This window comes from Varanus komodoensis, unplaced genomic scaffold, assembly GCF_004798865.1.
Source record: "Varanus komodoensis strain SLA01 unplaced genomic scaffold, ASM479886v1 scaffold26, whole genome shotgun sequence".
NCBI lineage: Eukaryota > Metazoa > Chordata > Lepidosauria > Squamata > Varanidae > Varanus > Varanus komodoensis.
This window is the reverse complement of record NW_025335684.1, coordinates 13581565-13597899: the sequence shown is the minus strand read 5'-3', so window position 1 is coordinate 13597899 and position 16335 is coordinate 13581565. Positions and strand designations below refer to the sequence as shown.

Genomic DNA, 16335 nt, shown 5'->3' with positions numbered 1-16335 from the left:
GTTGGCAGTGGTGGGTCCTTCTGGAGGCCCCTCCTCCATCAGAAGGCCACCTGTCAACTCTGCAGCTCCATGCACTGCTGCCCCACCACTCCCCTCGACCACTCCCTTTGAGTGGATTGGGCCCACAAGAGCAGGCCAAACAGCCAAGAACATGCCTATGCTCAGGAAGAGGGTGCCAAGAGCCTGTGGACTGTGGGCAGTATAGAAATCAAGTTAATAAATAAAATGGGCATGCCCAAGAACCTCTCTGCAGAACAGGGGAGCCAGCACAGGGAAGGGCCGCTGAGCAAAGGCATCCGGGCTGAATTTTAGCTGTGGAAAGGAATTGCCGCGCTGGGAGAGAACTTGCTAATCCCGTGCCGCCTCTGTTGCCTGCCCAGGCCTCTTGCACATGAACTGCCGGGAAGGTGTCCTTGCTTTAGAGAAGTGAGCCGGCCAGGAGAACAAACACTGCTACTCAGATCTGCGGCACATTTGTCAGTCTGTCGATCAGAGCCCGACGGCACCCTTGCCGGCCATCTGGTGCCCAGCGCAGCGTGCATGGAGGCAGAGGGCTGCTCGGCTGCTTCCACATTATGCCATGGCCGTCTTTACCAAATCTCCAAAGTCAGTACCCCGCACCTTCACAATGCAGGGCAGACCGGGGGCGCGGGGGGGGGGGGTTGGTGGAGCTCAGTGGCGCGTTTGGGCAGTCCCAGATTAAAAACTGGGACCACTTCTAAGAAGGACCCACTGGGGGGCCATTTTTACTTCTCCAGAAAAAAAAAAAAAAAAAGGGAAAGGAGTCAATAACAAGAAAGGGAGAAAAAAAAGACAACTCGTACATAGAATTTGTGTGTGTGGATGCATATAGATATACATTTAGAAATAATTAGTCTATTTAAGCTGGAATATCAAATGTTGCAGAACAGTGGCAGAGGCAATGACTTGGAGACCTGTCCAGGTGCTAAGAGGCTCTTCATCATTTCACCTGGAAACAACATGCAGGGAGGGGCGGTTCTGCCGGTCCTCCAGGTGGGAGGTTATTGCCAGTAAGAGATTTGCAGCTGCTTCTGACTACTGCATTTCTGGACCTCTGTTTAAAACCAGAAAGTAGAAATTCCAGAAATAAATATTGTGTGGTGCTCTCCCATAGCTGGCCATGGCTCACTGTGGAGTGCACCATTGTTGGTGGCAAACCTATGTTACCTATTTGTTTATCTGTCATTTGGGTTCTATCCTTCCTTCCTTCCTTCCTTCCTTCCTTCCTTCCTTCCTTCCTTCCTTCCTTTCACAGAACCCAAAGTGGTTTACATAATTCTCCTTATGCGCTCCATCTTATCCACACAACAACCATGCTGTGGCTAGGCTGGGCTGAGAGTCTGTGACTGGTCCAAACTCAGCCAGGTGGCTCCATGGCTGAGCGGGGACTAGAACCCAGATCGCCTGAGTCCCAGTCCTGCTCTCATAACCACAGCGCCACAGTGGCTCTCACACAGCACTGCTTAGCCTAATGTAATGGGTGAAATGCCCATGAAATGTGGTTGGTAGAAAGGAACCGTGATCTCGGATAATGATGCTTTGGCCAGCAGGGTGGGCAGGAGAAGTGTTCCACAAACAGACTCCTGGTCCTGGGAGACATCAGAAACTGCTCTGTCGGACCAGGGGTCCATCTTGTCAACGGTCAAGCACCTGGCTTCTTCTTCGTGGTTGCTGTGCTTGCTTGGAGCCTGTTGCCAAGAAGATCTAGCAGCTCAGAGCAGGTGCCCCCCCCAACCCAGCATCCATTATAAAAGGGAGGGGCTCCTACTATTTCCCTCAGTTCTTCAACCATCTTCAGTGCCTCTGGAAGTGCTTTCTCTCCTCTCTACTTCTTGAGCTTCATTTCTACTTCAACCCTCTTTTTTCTGGAAATAGCATCTTTCTCTATGAAGCTGGGGGTTTTTTTCTTCCCACAAGTTTCTTAGCTTTCACAAACTGCTCCTTTCTCTACCTATCTGTCGTGAACTAGAACCCCTTTCTTGGCTCAGTTTGAAAAGCTGGTCTTGGGGAACCTTTGCACATGCACCAGTTTCTGGCAAGAACTGCATGTCAACAGTGGTGGGGCCACCTGGTCTTCTCCGCACCCATGCTGGTGGCAGGGTACCTGACGGGTCAGGCCCCTGTCTCCAGGTATGCCTGTCTGCACACTCTGCATCAGAGGCCTCCCCTTGCCCCCACACCCACCATCCGAAACATGCTGAAAGGGCCTTTTTGGCACTCTGAAATGCTCCTTCCAGGTACACATACAGTGTGCCTCGTTTGATAACATTTCAGCATCGAGCAAATTTTTCTCAGGCTTGTTATCTGTTTGGTTCAGTGCCATTTTCTTCATTCAGCTTTCTGGATCGTGTTGCTTTGTGTGTCTTATGTCTACTAGTTTTAAATGCTGTGCGTGTTGTGTGGGCATACTAGAATGTGGTCTGCCTGGCTTGGGAACCTGATGAAAGGGTGGGATATCCATTTTTATAATTAATTGATAAGGTAATCAAATGATGTATCAGGTGCTCACTGAGCTGGCATCCGGCGTCTCCCTGCGCTGTCCTTTCGTTGCAGTAATGGAACATGCTGAGCGTGTGGGAGCGTCTCATAGACACGCTGCAGAGATCTGCAAAGGGCTCGACTTTGGCTGGGCTTGCACCCCTAGCAGTGCCCAGTGGGAGCCACTTGGGGTGTCGGGGGTGGCAGCTTGAGTTGCCAGGGAGTGAGTCAAGCACAGGCTTCCTCCCAGCTGAGTTTTCCGGCTGAATGGAGGCAGCAGCCCGCTTTCCCATGCTGGGCCTGGGCTCCCTGCCTCGCCTGGGGTGGACACCTAGAGAGACCAGCTCGGTGAGACAGAAGGAGAGGATTTCTGCCTGTCTTAGAGCAACTTGTAATAGATTTTCTGGGCAAAACAGCTTTGCGTTCAGGAGGCCTTGTCAGAACCCATCAGCCTCAGCCGCAGAGGAACAGATGGAGAGTTAATTTGGGGGGTGGGGGGAAGAAAGGGCTTGCAGAATGGGGAGGGGGAGCCCTCTGTGGAAAGAATGTTTCCGCAGCGCTTCTCCTCTCACTCCTTGCCTGGTGCCTCTTTCAATTAAGGGAGCGGAATCTCTGGAAATGAATGATGGGGGCAGAACAGCCCATCCAGATCTGGCACCCTTGAGATGGGTGGGACTGCAGATCCCATTATCCACAATTGTCATCTAATACACTGCACTGGATGCCAGTGGGTTGCCAAAGGCTAGTCGGGAACTTTGGTAACGCCTGCATGCTTCAAAGGGGCAATCCTGTGCGTGTTCAGGGAGGACACAGACCTGCAACTCCCAGCGTGGCGGACTGCGAGTTGGAAGTTGGCTTTCTGGCTACACACGCAGGGGATCATGCCCTAAATCTAAGAGGCAGAGCATCCCAGAAATCAAAGAGAAATCCAAAGCTAGAGTGCTGAAAGACCATCCAACCGGGATGAAACAAAGAGAAGGGGGAAACAATATTTGGAAGGATCAAACAGATAAAAGGATGACAAATGCAGAGAAGAAAATGCAATATGGGAAAGTTAAGTGGAAGTTTCTCGGAAAGACTTTAGAAGGAAAAAAGCACCCAAAGTGGACAGAATAGCAACAGAAGTATTCAAAGCTGCGGGAACAGCAGGGTCCAATCCCGAACATGAATATGCCAACAGATACCGCAAACAAAACTATAGGCCACAGCCTGGAAATGTACACATTCCAGTCCCCAACTAGAGAGGCATGCAGCAACCACAGGGCCACTGCACTGACTTAAAAGTGCTGCATCACCCCTGTGGAATGAGAAATGCCTGGTGCTTCAGCTAGATTCCAGAAATGCAGAAGCACTCACGAGCCTATCACAAATTTATATTGGCTACTGGAGCAAATCAAAGAATTTCAGAAGAATATCAGTCTATCCTTTATAGTCTACAGCAAAGCCTTTGGCTCTTTGGCTCAGCAGAAGCTATAGATGGTTCTGCCTTGGCATTTGGTTGTTTTGATGCATAATTTGTATCACGGACAAAAAGCTACCATTAGGACAGAATATGGAGAAACAGAATGGTTTCCTACAGGGGAGTATTTCATCTCCCTATCCATTCAATCTGTATTCAGACCATATCACAAGGAAAATTGGATAAACAGAGGAAGGAGCAAAATTGGTGGAAAATACAACAATAATTTAAGATATGCAGATGATACCATATTTCTGGTAGAGAGCAGCAAGGAACTGAAATGACTCCTGATGAGAATAAAAGAAGAAAGGGCAAAATCAGGACTACAGCAATAAAAAATCAAGACTACAGAAGAATTAAACAGTTTTAATGTCAATGAAGGCATTGAAATTGTGAAAGAATTAAATAATTTGGCTCATTCATCAATTAAAATGGAGATGATGGTCAAGACATTAGAAGACTGAGACGTGGACAGGCAGCAATGAAGGAACTTAAAAGATCATCAAGAATGAGGACTTTTAACTGGAGCTCAAGTCAAAAAATGTTCACAATATTGCATCCCCAGTCACTATGTGCAGGTGTTACGCCTGGACAGTGAAGAAAGGAAGAAAATGGTTGCATTTGAAACATGGCACTAGAGGAGAGTTTTGCGAATACCTTGGGCTGACAGGAAGACAAACAAGTGGGTGCTGGATCAAATCAAGCCAGAGCTTGTCCTGGAAGCATAAATGATAACACTGAAGCTGTGATGCTTTGCGCACATTGACAGAAGACAAGGCTCACTTGGAGAGGTCAATAATACCAGAGAAAGTCAAAGGCAGAAGAAGAAGGGGAATCCCAGATATGATGCCATTGCATCACTAACTGTGCACTAAGGTTCATCTGTCAGTCCTGTTGGCTTCTGTGCGTACGATAGGAGGAAGGCTGCCTCCTTTGCCTCAGGCACGAAATATCTTTGGCCAGTGCTGCTAAGTACAGATCTACTGCAAAACCCCGGAATGATTTGCAGATCAGTAGGGGGCTCTGACTGCCCAGTGCTGATGAACTACAGGAGCAACAGTATAATCTCCACACCCAAATTATGCTGCTGAAATTAAGAAAGCTTGGCAGCAATTAGAAGGGGACTCCACATGAAAAGATGCAATTGTTACTTGGAACTAAGAAAAGTGAAAAGATGGGGAGCTCTGTTCTCTCCTGGTACTGAAATCAAACTGCTGTGTCCAGAACGGGACAGTCACTTAGAATTGCTGAAAAAGAGGCCTGTATCGTCTAAAGAGAGGACTAGATGGTTTCAAGTTGCATAAACACTGATGAACATGCAGAGATGCAAATGTAAACATGTTTGTATACCGTAAATAGACGTGTGGGACACCTCACCCTAGTGCAGAAGTCTTTGATCAGGTAGTTTGTGTGCCCAAAACATAAATTAGACCCGACAGGCCTGAAGTCTGCTGGCCTCTGCTGTAGACTGACTCAACTCCCCTATTCGTGTCAGTTGTGATCAGGGATGGTCTTCAGTCGTCTTCATCTTGTTGCTGCAGGCTTACCAAAAATCAGTATAAGAAACAGAGCTTCCCAGCTTTCCTTGTGGAATTGCACATGTAATATGTAAATACGTGCATATGTGTGTGCCGTGTATTAGACTGGAGTAGGCCCAGTTCTGTGGATGCACGTTCTGATCAGCTCAGCTCAGAACAAAAATACCATAGTGCTGAGAAAGGGGCAGGAAAGGGCAGCCTGGATGTTCAGGGGGCTGAAGCTTCCACCCCATGATAAAAAGCAGAAGGCCTGATACTTTTAGTTTTAGAGGGGGAAAGCCTGGCTTCCAGGAAGGTGTGATAAATGAAAGGTGTCTAGCGACTTTCAGCCTTGGGGTCAAATTTCAGAGAAGCTCCCAGGGGCTATTCTTGGGGTGCAGAAGAGGAAGAAGGCCAAGGGGCCGTGGAGACCAGCATCTCTTAGCTAAAAGCGCTTGCTGCTTGTAACAAAGCCTTTGAGAAACATTCTCGCCCTTTGGAGTGAGGGAAAGAACTGCCCAGAAGCCAGGAAAGCACCCAGCCATCTGTACTGGAGGGACAGGTGTTGGGCTAGAGACACAGTCGCCCAGGAAATCCCACCACGGCAGGCCTTTTATGGCCTGCAGTCCTGAGGTTCAACTCCTCTGCGATAGGGGATGTGGGCAATTCCATCCCTTGTGCTGGATTCAAGACAGACAGACAGTCCAGATGTGGAAATCACAACTGCAAGGTGTTTATGGATCATGGCTATTGTCTGGTATGGCTATAGAAGAGGATTAAACAATGGGGTTTCATCTGGTCATTTCTGAAGGCTTCAGGTCCTTCCAGCATTGTCTTCCCTATCTGCTTGAATACTTGGATGTGTATAAACAAGGCTTGAACATCTTATTGAAATAAAGGCCTGCGAGTCCCTTGGACTGTAAGATGATCAAACCGGTCAGTCCTAGAGGAGATCAACCCTGACTGCTCTCTAGAAGGCCAGATACTGAAGATGAAACTCAAAGACTTTGGCCACCTAATGAGAAGGAAGGACTCCCTGGAGAAGAACCTAATGCTGGGAACAATACATGGCAAAAGAAGGAGGGGATGGCAGAGGATGAGGTGGCTGGATGGAGTCACTGAAGCAGTCGGCGTGAGCTTCAGTGGGCTCCAGGGATGGTGGAGGAGAGGAAGGCCTGGAGAAGTGTTGTCCATGGGGTCGCGATGGGTTGGACACAACTTCACGACTAGCAACAACAACAGTATTTGATCATTAATAATAATTGCGTTCTTGCATAGCATCTGCATTATGGTTCGTTGAGTTGTTCAGTTTGTGCCTCGATTTGAAGAGCCTCCTCCTTTCGTTTCACACTAGCTTCCTCCTCCAAACACTGTTAGCAGAAGACATGTACTCCCAGGGAGCTTTCTGGAAGCATTAGGTTAGCCACCCAATGGCGAAGCTGGACTATCTCATGTCCCCTTGACCTAGTGGAACTCTTTCTTGTGTGAAGGAGTGCTAAGTGGAACTCCCAGGGCACGACCGCGAGGACAGAGTGGTCACCCAGACTGCAGAAGCGCCGCCATCCCTGGCCTGCATGGGGGTCTCTCCCATTAATCCACAGCTGCATTGCCCAAGCCAACACTGCAGTTTCCAAAACCAAAGAAGGCCTGAAGCATCAAACCTGAGTTTTTTCAGCAAAAGCAAAGAAAAGCCTTCAGAGCAATCTTCTCTTTTATGACCGGATGTGTGTGGTGAGACGTTCTTATTCGTCTTGGTCTTTTTGTATTCGTATTGTTATTACAGTCACTATGCTTACATTACATTTATATCCCACTTTTGTCCTTCCGCAAGGAACTCAGGGCAGCTAACACGGCCCCCCTCCTCCTCTCCATTTTATCCTCAGAACAGCCTTGTGAGGCTGAGAGTGACTGACCGACCCAACGTCACCAGCAAGCTCTGCGGCCGAGCAGGGACCTGAGCCCAGGCAACTGGCCAGCACCCACTCTGCCATGCTGTGGGGGCTGCCTCAGGCCAGTGTAGCTGTGCCAACTGCAGAGAGGCGGAAGCAAGAGGTCCTTGCACCTGGATTCCAGAGTCCTTTGGGGCCCCTCGCCCCATGTCCATCCGTGTGGATTGTTCTGCCCCAGCGTCAGGGTGTCCCAGACCGGTGCATCACTGGGACCAGCCTGACAGGGCCAGTAAGATCGGCCAGGGGGCTGCCAGGGCCCAGCGTGCTTCCTTGCCAGGACACCCCTCCTGCTCCCTCTGCACCACCGCCAGACTCTTCGGGCCCTCCCTGGAGATCCCAGCAGCAGTCAGCTTTTGCGGGGTGTAAGGCACGGAGGGTGGCAGAGGATTCTGCCCAAGGCCACATTGTCTTTCCGCAGCCACACCTGGTGTGGCAGGTTCAGGTTTATGTGTGGTTTCTGCCCCATTCTGAAAAGCTGAAATGCCTTGCCGGTGCTGCTAAGAACTATATACTACAGTCCTACTCGTAAAGCCTCAGAGCCCCAAGTTACGCCTCAAGTTCAGTGGTGCTTCGGGGGAACTGGGTGTAGCATCACTCTCTTCTTATTATTACAATTCTCTCCCATCTTTTTTCATCTTGCATAGAATTGCACCCTGAATTCATACAGTTCTAAATATGAGGCATTTTCCCAGTAGCACTCCGAGGCTTTCTCTTTATTTATTTATTTATTGATGTGGTTGTAAATGTTTCGTGCTCTTCCCAGGAGTTGGTGATTCAGGGTTTGTTCTGTGGGTTTGCTTTGGTTTTCAGTTACAAGCGAATTCCTTCATTCTCTTCACACCCCCTCCCCCTCCTTTCTTCTGTATTTGCCTTGGGCTAGGGCTGGGGGACCTGTCGCTGGCCGGTGGTGGCGGGTGGCCTGCCCTCATCGGCCCCCGCTCCTGCCCCCTACCCCTTTGCCGGGTTCTTGGGCTGTGGCCACGTCCAAGAAATGTGCGCTGTTTACCCCATTAGGAGAAGCACCGGGGTGGGAGCACCAGGCAGAGCCAGCCCTTTGCTCGCTCGCTCGCTCGGCCTGCCTGATTCGCTCTGACTAAAATGGGAGCTGCTGGTGAATATTTGATGCATCCCAACGGGCAGATAGAACATATTGTGCATTTTACAGCACAAATCTCCGCCTAGAGACACACAGCGCTGAGGCTGCAAAAGAACCAGGCAGGCACAGAAAGAGGGGCAGGGAAGGAGGGGGCTGCGGGAGCCTGTGCTTTGAAGGGCGATAAACGATCCCCCTGCTGACTGAGCCGGCCCTGGCAGGTTTCCTTTCTTCCACCCAGACCTGCCTGCGCCAAGGAAGTTCTGCTGGGAACAAGCTACTGCAGGGGCCGTGGGGCAGCCCAGGCCGCACTCTTGTTGCAAAGATCCCAATCTTACAGATGCCGAAAGGCCCAAATCACTTTCCCTTGCAGTTTGGAAGCAAGTGGGTCTGAGGTTTCCTTTAGCTTGTGTTTTGAACCAAGGGAGTGCCCCGTGCATTCATGCTGGGCCCAGAGGGGCAGGTGGCATTCCTACCTGTGGAAGAGGAGTTGTGTTTCGGGGGATTCCACCCGCACCTGGTCGGTGGCACCGATTGGCCCGGGCTCAGTGGCTGCAGCTCAGGTCCTAGCACAGACACTGCCTGTGAGCACAGCCCCATCCGGGCACGCAGCGCCGCTCGCCCCGCTCGAGAGGCCTCCCTGGCCCACCTTTCGGGGGGGGGCGGGGGGGAGTCCCATGCGGCCTCGCAGAGGAAGCCAAGTGCACTGCCCGGGGCCAGCCCGGCGCTGCTGCTGGTTGCACCGTCAGTAGCGCAGGTGGTGGCTAATGGGCCTTCAGGGGATGTGCTTCTGAGAGTGTGCTGTCAGTTGCTCCTGTGCCTTTGGAAGTTCTTCCTTCTGAGCTGCTCTCTTAAAGTTTGCCTTCCGAATCTGCACTGTGGTGCTTCTCTGGGGATGGGTCGAACTGGGGTGGCTGCTCATGCATCAGCCCCCCAAAAGATGCATCACCGATTAAAAACAGTGCATCCTTGTGGCCGTCGTCACACATGCACAGAAGGCCAAACCAAGCACATTTGCATCAGGTAACTTTTCTGTATGATCATAGCAGAAAAACCTGGACTACACTCCTCATCTAAGGCTTCCTCCAGCTGCTGCCGCCATGAACGCTGGAAAAGCTGCAACAAAGGAGCGGCCTTCTTGGAGTTGGGCCCCTCGGTTATGCCTGCCTGGTGCCAACTTCATCTTCTCAGTGCCAGGTTAAGACTTTCTGTTTTCTCAGGCATGGGCAGCATACGCTGAGGTTTTAACCTGGATTTATCTCACTGTAGGTACTTCCGCATCATGTGTGTGTGGCCTTGCATGTGGTATCTGTTTCTATGTCTGCATGTAAATAGTTTTCTAAAATAGTATTTATAATTTATTTTAATGGTTTGTAGGCTTTGGAAACCACCTAGAGAGCTTCAGCTTTTGGGTATAGAAATGAATGAATGTACACATTTAGAAATAAGGACCTTTGTTGATCATTGTTAGCAGTGATTAAAAAAACTGTGTGTAGGGGGGCATCCTATAGTGTGGCAATCCCACCCCACCAGGAGCCCCGTGAAGACTGAGCGTGCCCAGTAATGGTGGGATGCTGCCTGTCAGGGCAGAAGGGAAAACTGGATCCGAATGGAGTTGCGGGAATCCCGGGCAAGGAGGGCTGCGGCACGGGGCCAGGCGTGACCTGTCCTCACTTGGGTGTGGGCGACGTCTGGGCCTGAGGGAAGATGCTCCAGAAAAGCAACAAGGAAATAGTTCGGCCTAGTCTAGATGACACCCTCCCTCAACCTGGTGCTCTCCAGGTGTGCTTGACTGCAACACATCTGGCTGGAGGATTATGGGAGCTGGAATCCGACTCATCTAGAAGGCATTTGGTTGGGGAAGCCTTGGTCTAGCACGAAGCTCTGCCGGCTGGCTGGCACTTCCTTTCTTGCTCACAGACCCGCCCCCCCCAGCTGTGTTTGTGTCCGCAACCCTCTAATGGAGTTTCTAGCCTGCAAGGGCCGCTGCCGGCTGCGTGTCTAATGGATCCCTGCCTGCTAAAGTGCGCAAGGACGCTCGAGGGGCAATCTGTCCCTCCTGGCTGGAAGCCGGAGCGCCGGGTTCAGCCAGGTCCAAAAGCATCTCTGCGCCTCATCCGAGGCCGCCAGACGCAGAGCGGAGGCCGCCCAAACTGCTCTGCTGTGCGGCAGGCGAGGCACCCACAAGGCGCGAAAGGAGGGCTGCATCTCCTGGGTGCAATTGAAGGGCTGTGCGGAGTGCGTTCCGGCAGCTGTTTCTTGCCACAGTGTGGATGGGTAAAACGGTCGCAATTCCCCTTTCTCTTTTACCCAGTTGTTAAGGGGAGAGGAAATGCTCATCCCTGTTGGGGGTGTGCAGAAGGACTACTCATGCATCACCAGATTTAAAAAAAGGACAAAACAAGATGCACAGTTATATGTATCCCTTGGAATTTAGAAATAATAACCATAAGTTAAATAGCGATTGAATGCATACAGCCTGCCTGACTTTCTCTTCCGACTACCCTTTTGGGCTGGGCTGGGCAACACAAATCCCCCGCTGTCCCCACCCAATTTTGAGGGGGTTTTTCATAGCAAAAAAAGCGTGTCTGTAATGACTGGCTATGGAGAGCCACAAAAACTTGTTTGCAAACAAGCTGCGTTTAACCATTGTGGCCTCTGTCGTGCCAAATTTTGACAGCATACTGGTGAAATTTTTGCTTTTTTCAACATTTTGAGGGGTGCCAGGCAGACTGTGGTCTTGGGGTGGGGAGGGGCAGAAATGGCCCCAGGATTCCTGGAAGTTGCCCACCCCCTGGAAAATTCACTCAGTGTTACCATTCCTGTGTTGCAGATGGAGCGACTGAGGTAGAGGCCAGTTGCTGGTTCCAAGCCACCCAGCAGAGGTGGTCCTCGGCTTATCTGCCACATCACTACCTTTCCAGGCCACTTCTGTTTCTGGTGTGGTGGATGCCCTAGCTAAAGGTGCACGGAGGGCTGATTGTTGCAGGGGGAGCCCTTCTGCAAGCTGAGGCAGGGTGGCCACCTGCTTTGGATGACAGAGTCTGTGAGCCACAGAAGGCAGAAGAGCAGCAGACAGGCAGTTCTGGCCCCTGTGGGCGAAAGAGAATGCAGATTTGCATATGGTCTTTTATATGTATAGATGCGCATTCAGCAGGACCACCAAGGTTTAAGGGGAAATGCCACACAGCTCACCCTAGGGGCGAAGACTGATTCATTCGTGGGCCAGTGCGGCTCACACAGTCTGTTGTCCAGGTGCTCCCGGTGCACGGACAATTTCCAAACTTCGGGACTCTCCCTTCTTAGAGTTCTTTGACTTTAAACCAGATTGGACAATGTATCAAATAGGAGACACCTTCAGATATAGCACTATTCTCTTCCAAAGCTCCAAAACAGAGGACTGTGCTTGTAAGGAACACACAACCCCCATACTCCAGAGTGGAAGGTTGCAAAGCGCACCACAGAATTAGAGAACTTCAGGCCACTCGCTGGCTCCAGTGAAGCCTTGCTTCTCCTCCTCATTGCTCAGGGTCCATATCTGTACAATGGGAACAGCCGGCACTCGGCAGCAGCGGACTGGGGGGCAGCAGGGTGGCTCCAGGGCGCTTGTGCTTCCCACCGCTCTTCTGAGCGGTCCTGGAGGGAGGCCTCCCTTTGATGGTGGGGAAGCAGGGAGCTCTCTGAGCATGCCGGATCCCCCTCGCAGAGCGGGCGCTGGGCGGCTCGTACCGCTCGGTCGCGTCTTTTTGTTCTCTCTCAAAGGCAGCCAGGCCCTCGTTGTACCCAGCCAGGCGGGGGCAGCTGACTGCATTGCAGCTGCACGGCTGAGACTGTCAAGAACTGGACTATCGAATCTGAAAGCAATTAAAGACCTCGGCAGTGCTTGCTCCAGGCAGGCTTCGGGCTGCAGGGAAACTGCCACAACGCATCAGGCGCTGGCGGATGCTGTCCCGAGGACCCGGAGGCAGCCGGTGTGCTCTCTGCCTCCCACCTGCCTGGCAGGGACGGCTGGGGCCGCGCTGAGCCACCCCCCTTAGCTGCTGGATAAGCAGTCTCCAAAACGGTCTGTCAGAACAATGTTCTGCCGTGCGGGCAAAGGCTTCACCGGCATTCCTGGGCAGGGGGAAGCCGCGCTGGCTCGGCTGCCTGGGATCCAGGCCTGCACAGCAATATGGGGAAGTAAGGAGCTGCTTTGTGCCCAGTTGGACCACTGGGCTGTCCAGCCCAGTATTATGAGCACTGGCCGGCAGTAGCTCTCCAGGCTTTTGGGTATTTGTTTATCGGATATTTATCCTGCATCATTAGCCAGAAGGCTCCCAGGGCAGGAGCAGGTTTGGCAGTCGTGCGTGGAGATGCTGGGCGTGGAGCCAGCACCCTTCCATACGCCTCCCCGCCACAGAGCTGCCTTCCCTGGATCCAGCACCCCGAAGCAGTGCCGGAGCAAGGGCCTGCGGAGCATACGAGCTTTTCGCCCGTCAGTGTTTCCCACAGTTCACAAATGCCCCGCTGGGTCCCTGTTGTAATCTCAAGGCTAAAAAGTCCTTGTCAGCACACATTCCCCCGTGCTTCTTTCTCCCTCTGCCTCCCATCCCATTTCCCCCTCGCCCAAATGGTGAGAAGTTCCGAGGGGATCACCTTTCCGTGGTCAGCTTTTGGATGGGCAGCAAGTGCTGGAAATTATTGTTCCTGCAGGCAGCAAGACAGAGTATTGCTGATCGCCAGCGATCTCAACAGAACCGTAGCACAGCAGTGCAGCCTCAGGACCATTCGACCAGTCCACTCCAGGATGCAGTCCTGTGCATGTTCCGACTGGAAAGCGCCCTGCAGCTTCCCGCATTCCCCAGCCGGCACCGGAATTGCGCAATGTTTTCCCCTCTGAACCGGCATAGGATTTCGCCCTAAAACAGAGAAGCAGGTGCTTGGGTCTGGGAGCCAGGGAGCACTCATCTGGGCTTCCAATCTGGGCCTGCACTTTTCCCTTTAGGCCAAATACCCCTTTGCTTTCAGTCCCAGCCCGCTTGCTTCTTTAAAGTGGAATTTGGCCCTCGGGCCGAAAGAGGCTCTCACTTCTCTCTTCACGCTCATGAGGACAGCAAGGAAGAGACGCGTCTTGCAGCAGCCTGGCGCCAGCCCGTTCACTTTGCAAATGGTCCCGAGAATTTGGGGGAGTCGCTGGGGAAATGGAGCGCTGGGGAAAGTGGCTGTGCGGCTTGCAGGCACCTGCTCCCTCCGGCACCGGGGCCAGAGCCCACGTGCTTCCGGGCTGCTGCTGCAGCACCGCCGGTCGGTGTGTGGCAGCAGAGCCTGGGCTTTGCGCAGGGATGGGGCTGGGTCGAACTGAACAGGGGCAGTGGCTCTTCATCAGGCAGATGCTCCCAAAGTTCACGGGCATGTGCCGAAAGCATCCCTTTTGCTTCTTCGTTCTGCTTTATAATTGATGCTAACTACATTATGAATTGGTACAAGAAAATTAATACTTTTTATTTAAAAATGCTACTGGGGGTGTATCCCATTCTTTGCCTACTTTAACATTTATTTATAAATACTTCGCTGAACAATGGGAATCATAAAATCATAGAATAGTAGAGTTGGAAGGGGCCATGAAGGCCATCAGGTCCAACCCCCTGCTGCTGCAGGTCACCAAGTCACACCATCCCACTCAGGTGGCTGTCCAGGTTCTTTCTGAATGTCTCTACTGTGGGGGAGCCCACCACCTCTCCCGGCAGCTGGTTCCACTGCCGTGTTGCTCTGACAGTGAGGAAGTTTTTCCTGATGTCCAGCCTGAATCTGGGTTGCCGTAGCGTGAATTGATCATTCCGTGTCTTCCATTCTGGCAACAGCAAGAAGAGATCTTGACCTTCCTCTTTGCCACAGCCTTTGAGGTACTTAAAGTGGGTGGACCCCTGGATGGGGAAAAGGAGCCGCGCCTGTGGAGCTTGCCAAGCCACCTCCTGTTGTCTTTGCTGGCTGCACGTGGAATGGGCCAGTTATTCCCCTCAGCCCCCCCCCCCCCCCGATGCCTTGTGTCCTCTAGCAAGCAGCCAGGAACCAGCAAAAGTTGTTGAAGTTGTCTTAACTAAACTAAACCCATCAAATAGCATCTTTAGCTTTGTATAGGCCACCCCAGAAGTGCAGTGTGTGGAAAGGTGGAGTTCCGATGACTGATAGGAGAACCAGCAATTGTCGACCTTGCCTACAATCTCCGAACACCACTTTGCTCCCGTTTTTGCTTTGAGCTGTTTTGGCTCATTCAAATAGGAAACATCCATTCCGAACAGGGAAAGGGACTGTTTTTGTGCCCATTCTTCTGAATTCCACACTTTTCCCCCTTGACTGAAGAATGCAAATTTGTATTTAAAACATGTGCTTCAAAGTGCACGTCTTTAAAATGAGATTTTATTTCAATCACAGATTATGTCATTTACAAACGGTTTGAAAACAAGAGCCATCGTCCTTGCGGTCATCCTCGCCACCCTCATTTTTATTTGGAGCTTTCCATGGTGTTGACCTTGTTCGCCTTGGTTCCTGAAAACCAGACCCAACCTGGTCCTGCTAACCCAGCTGTCCCTCAGAGCAGTGTCAGAGCCCATCGCCTGAGACCAAATTGCCAGAGGAAGCGGTCCGGTCACCGGCAGCTCCCCTTCTGTTCGTGTTACATGCTTTGAAAGCTCTGCAGGAAGGGAGAGTGCGAGAGACCGGCATCGACGGGTTTCCACAGCAGAAGAGAGAGAAGTTGAATGAACTCTTTCCTGGCAACGGATCTTTTGCTTCATGCAAGCTCTCAGATCGCGACCACTCCCAGAATCCCTGGGGATTCCTTAGGTTTCCAGCGTGGCCAAAAGGTGGAGGTGACCTTGCCAGTTCAAGCCACCTGTAAATGAAGGCACTAACTTTCCTTGTGGACACCCCTTTATAGAAGTCATAATTTTGCTCCCTCTGGAAATGTTACATGGATTTCTTGAGCTTGAGGGCTTCTGAGGCCTGGGACAGCCTGGGGAGGGTGCTGCTGCCTGACGCTGCTCCACCCATGCCCAGAAACTGAGCACACGGGCAGTTGACCCTTGTGGGATGCTGACAACACAACAGAATCCTCTGTTTAGGGGACAGGCTACCGCAGGGGGTGCATGGCAGGGCTGTGGGGCAGGCAAGTGATCTCAGACCCTGGACCTGAGGGTCTTTTGTGGCCCCATTCAGACAGCCGCGTGTATCACTTCAGTTGCGAAGTACAGAAATCACATTCTCTCCTTCCCCTCCACGTGCCGTTCCATGTTTCAAAGCTGCGGCTGCTTTCTGCTATGCCAGAACACCCACCTCCAAGTTCAGAGGTTTATGTGCATTGGGGTAGGATAGCTCAGAGCACATCCTTATGTATTTTAGCGTAAGACTCACTGCATCTGAAGGTCCTTCGTTGCTTCGCTATTGTGCCGCTTTAAACTCCTCTCTTTCTCACTCCCTTTCCTAGGAGCGTGTGCACTTTGGCACTCCAGATCCGTAGCCCCATCATGACTACATGGAGAAGGTGAAATTTGCTTTTGCCGCCCCCTTGCCTGCTGCTTTCTTGCTGTTCCCTTTGGCACCCCGGCCTGCCGGGCCCTGGACATGGGCCCCAAGGTCCAACCCTCGCAGTGCCGCTTGACCAAACTTTCAAAGCCACCTCACACCCGTCGTCATGCAAGCCTCTGCCCACAACTGCATGCTTGCTCAGTGCACACTTTTGAAAGCCATTGCATTGAAATCAGGCTTTTTATCCAGTGCCAAGCAAGACCTGGGCAAGCCGTCTGGAGGGAAGCCACTGTTCTAGCCACCCTCTCACAAAGG

At 51.8% G+C, this 16335-nt stretch overlaps 1 protein-coding gene across 1 annotated transcript in view; it reads left to right on the top strand.

Annotated features, from left to right (window-relative positions):
• The window catches only part of CAPN15 (calpain 15), a 145180-nt gene extending 129108 nt beyond the window's left edge, over positions 1-16072 (top strand). The window contains exon 16 of the transcript XR_006415011.1: positions 14929-16072. The gene's annotated coding sequence lies outside the window, so the exon portion shown is untranslated. The remainder of the gene's footprint in view (positions 1-14928) is intronic.
• Positions 16073-16335: the final 263 nt, after the last annotated feature.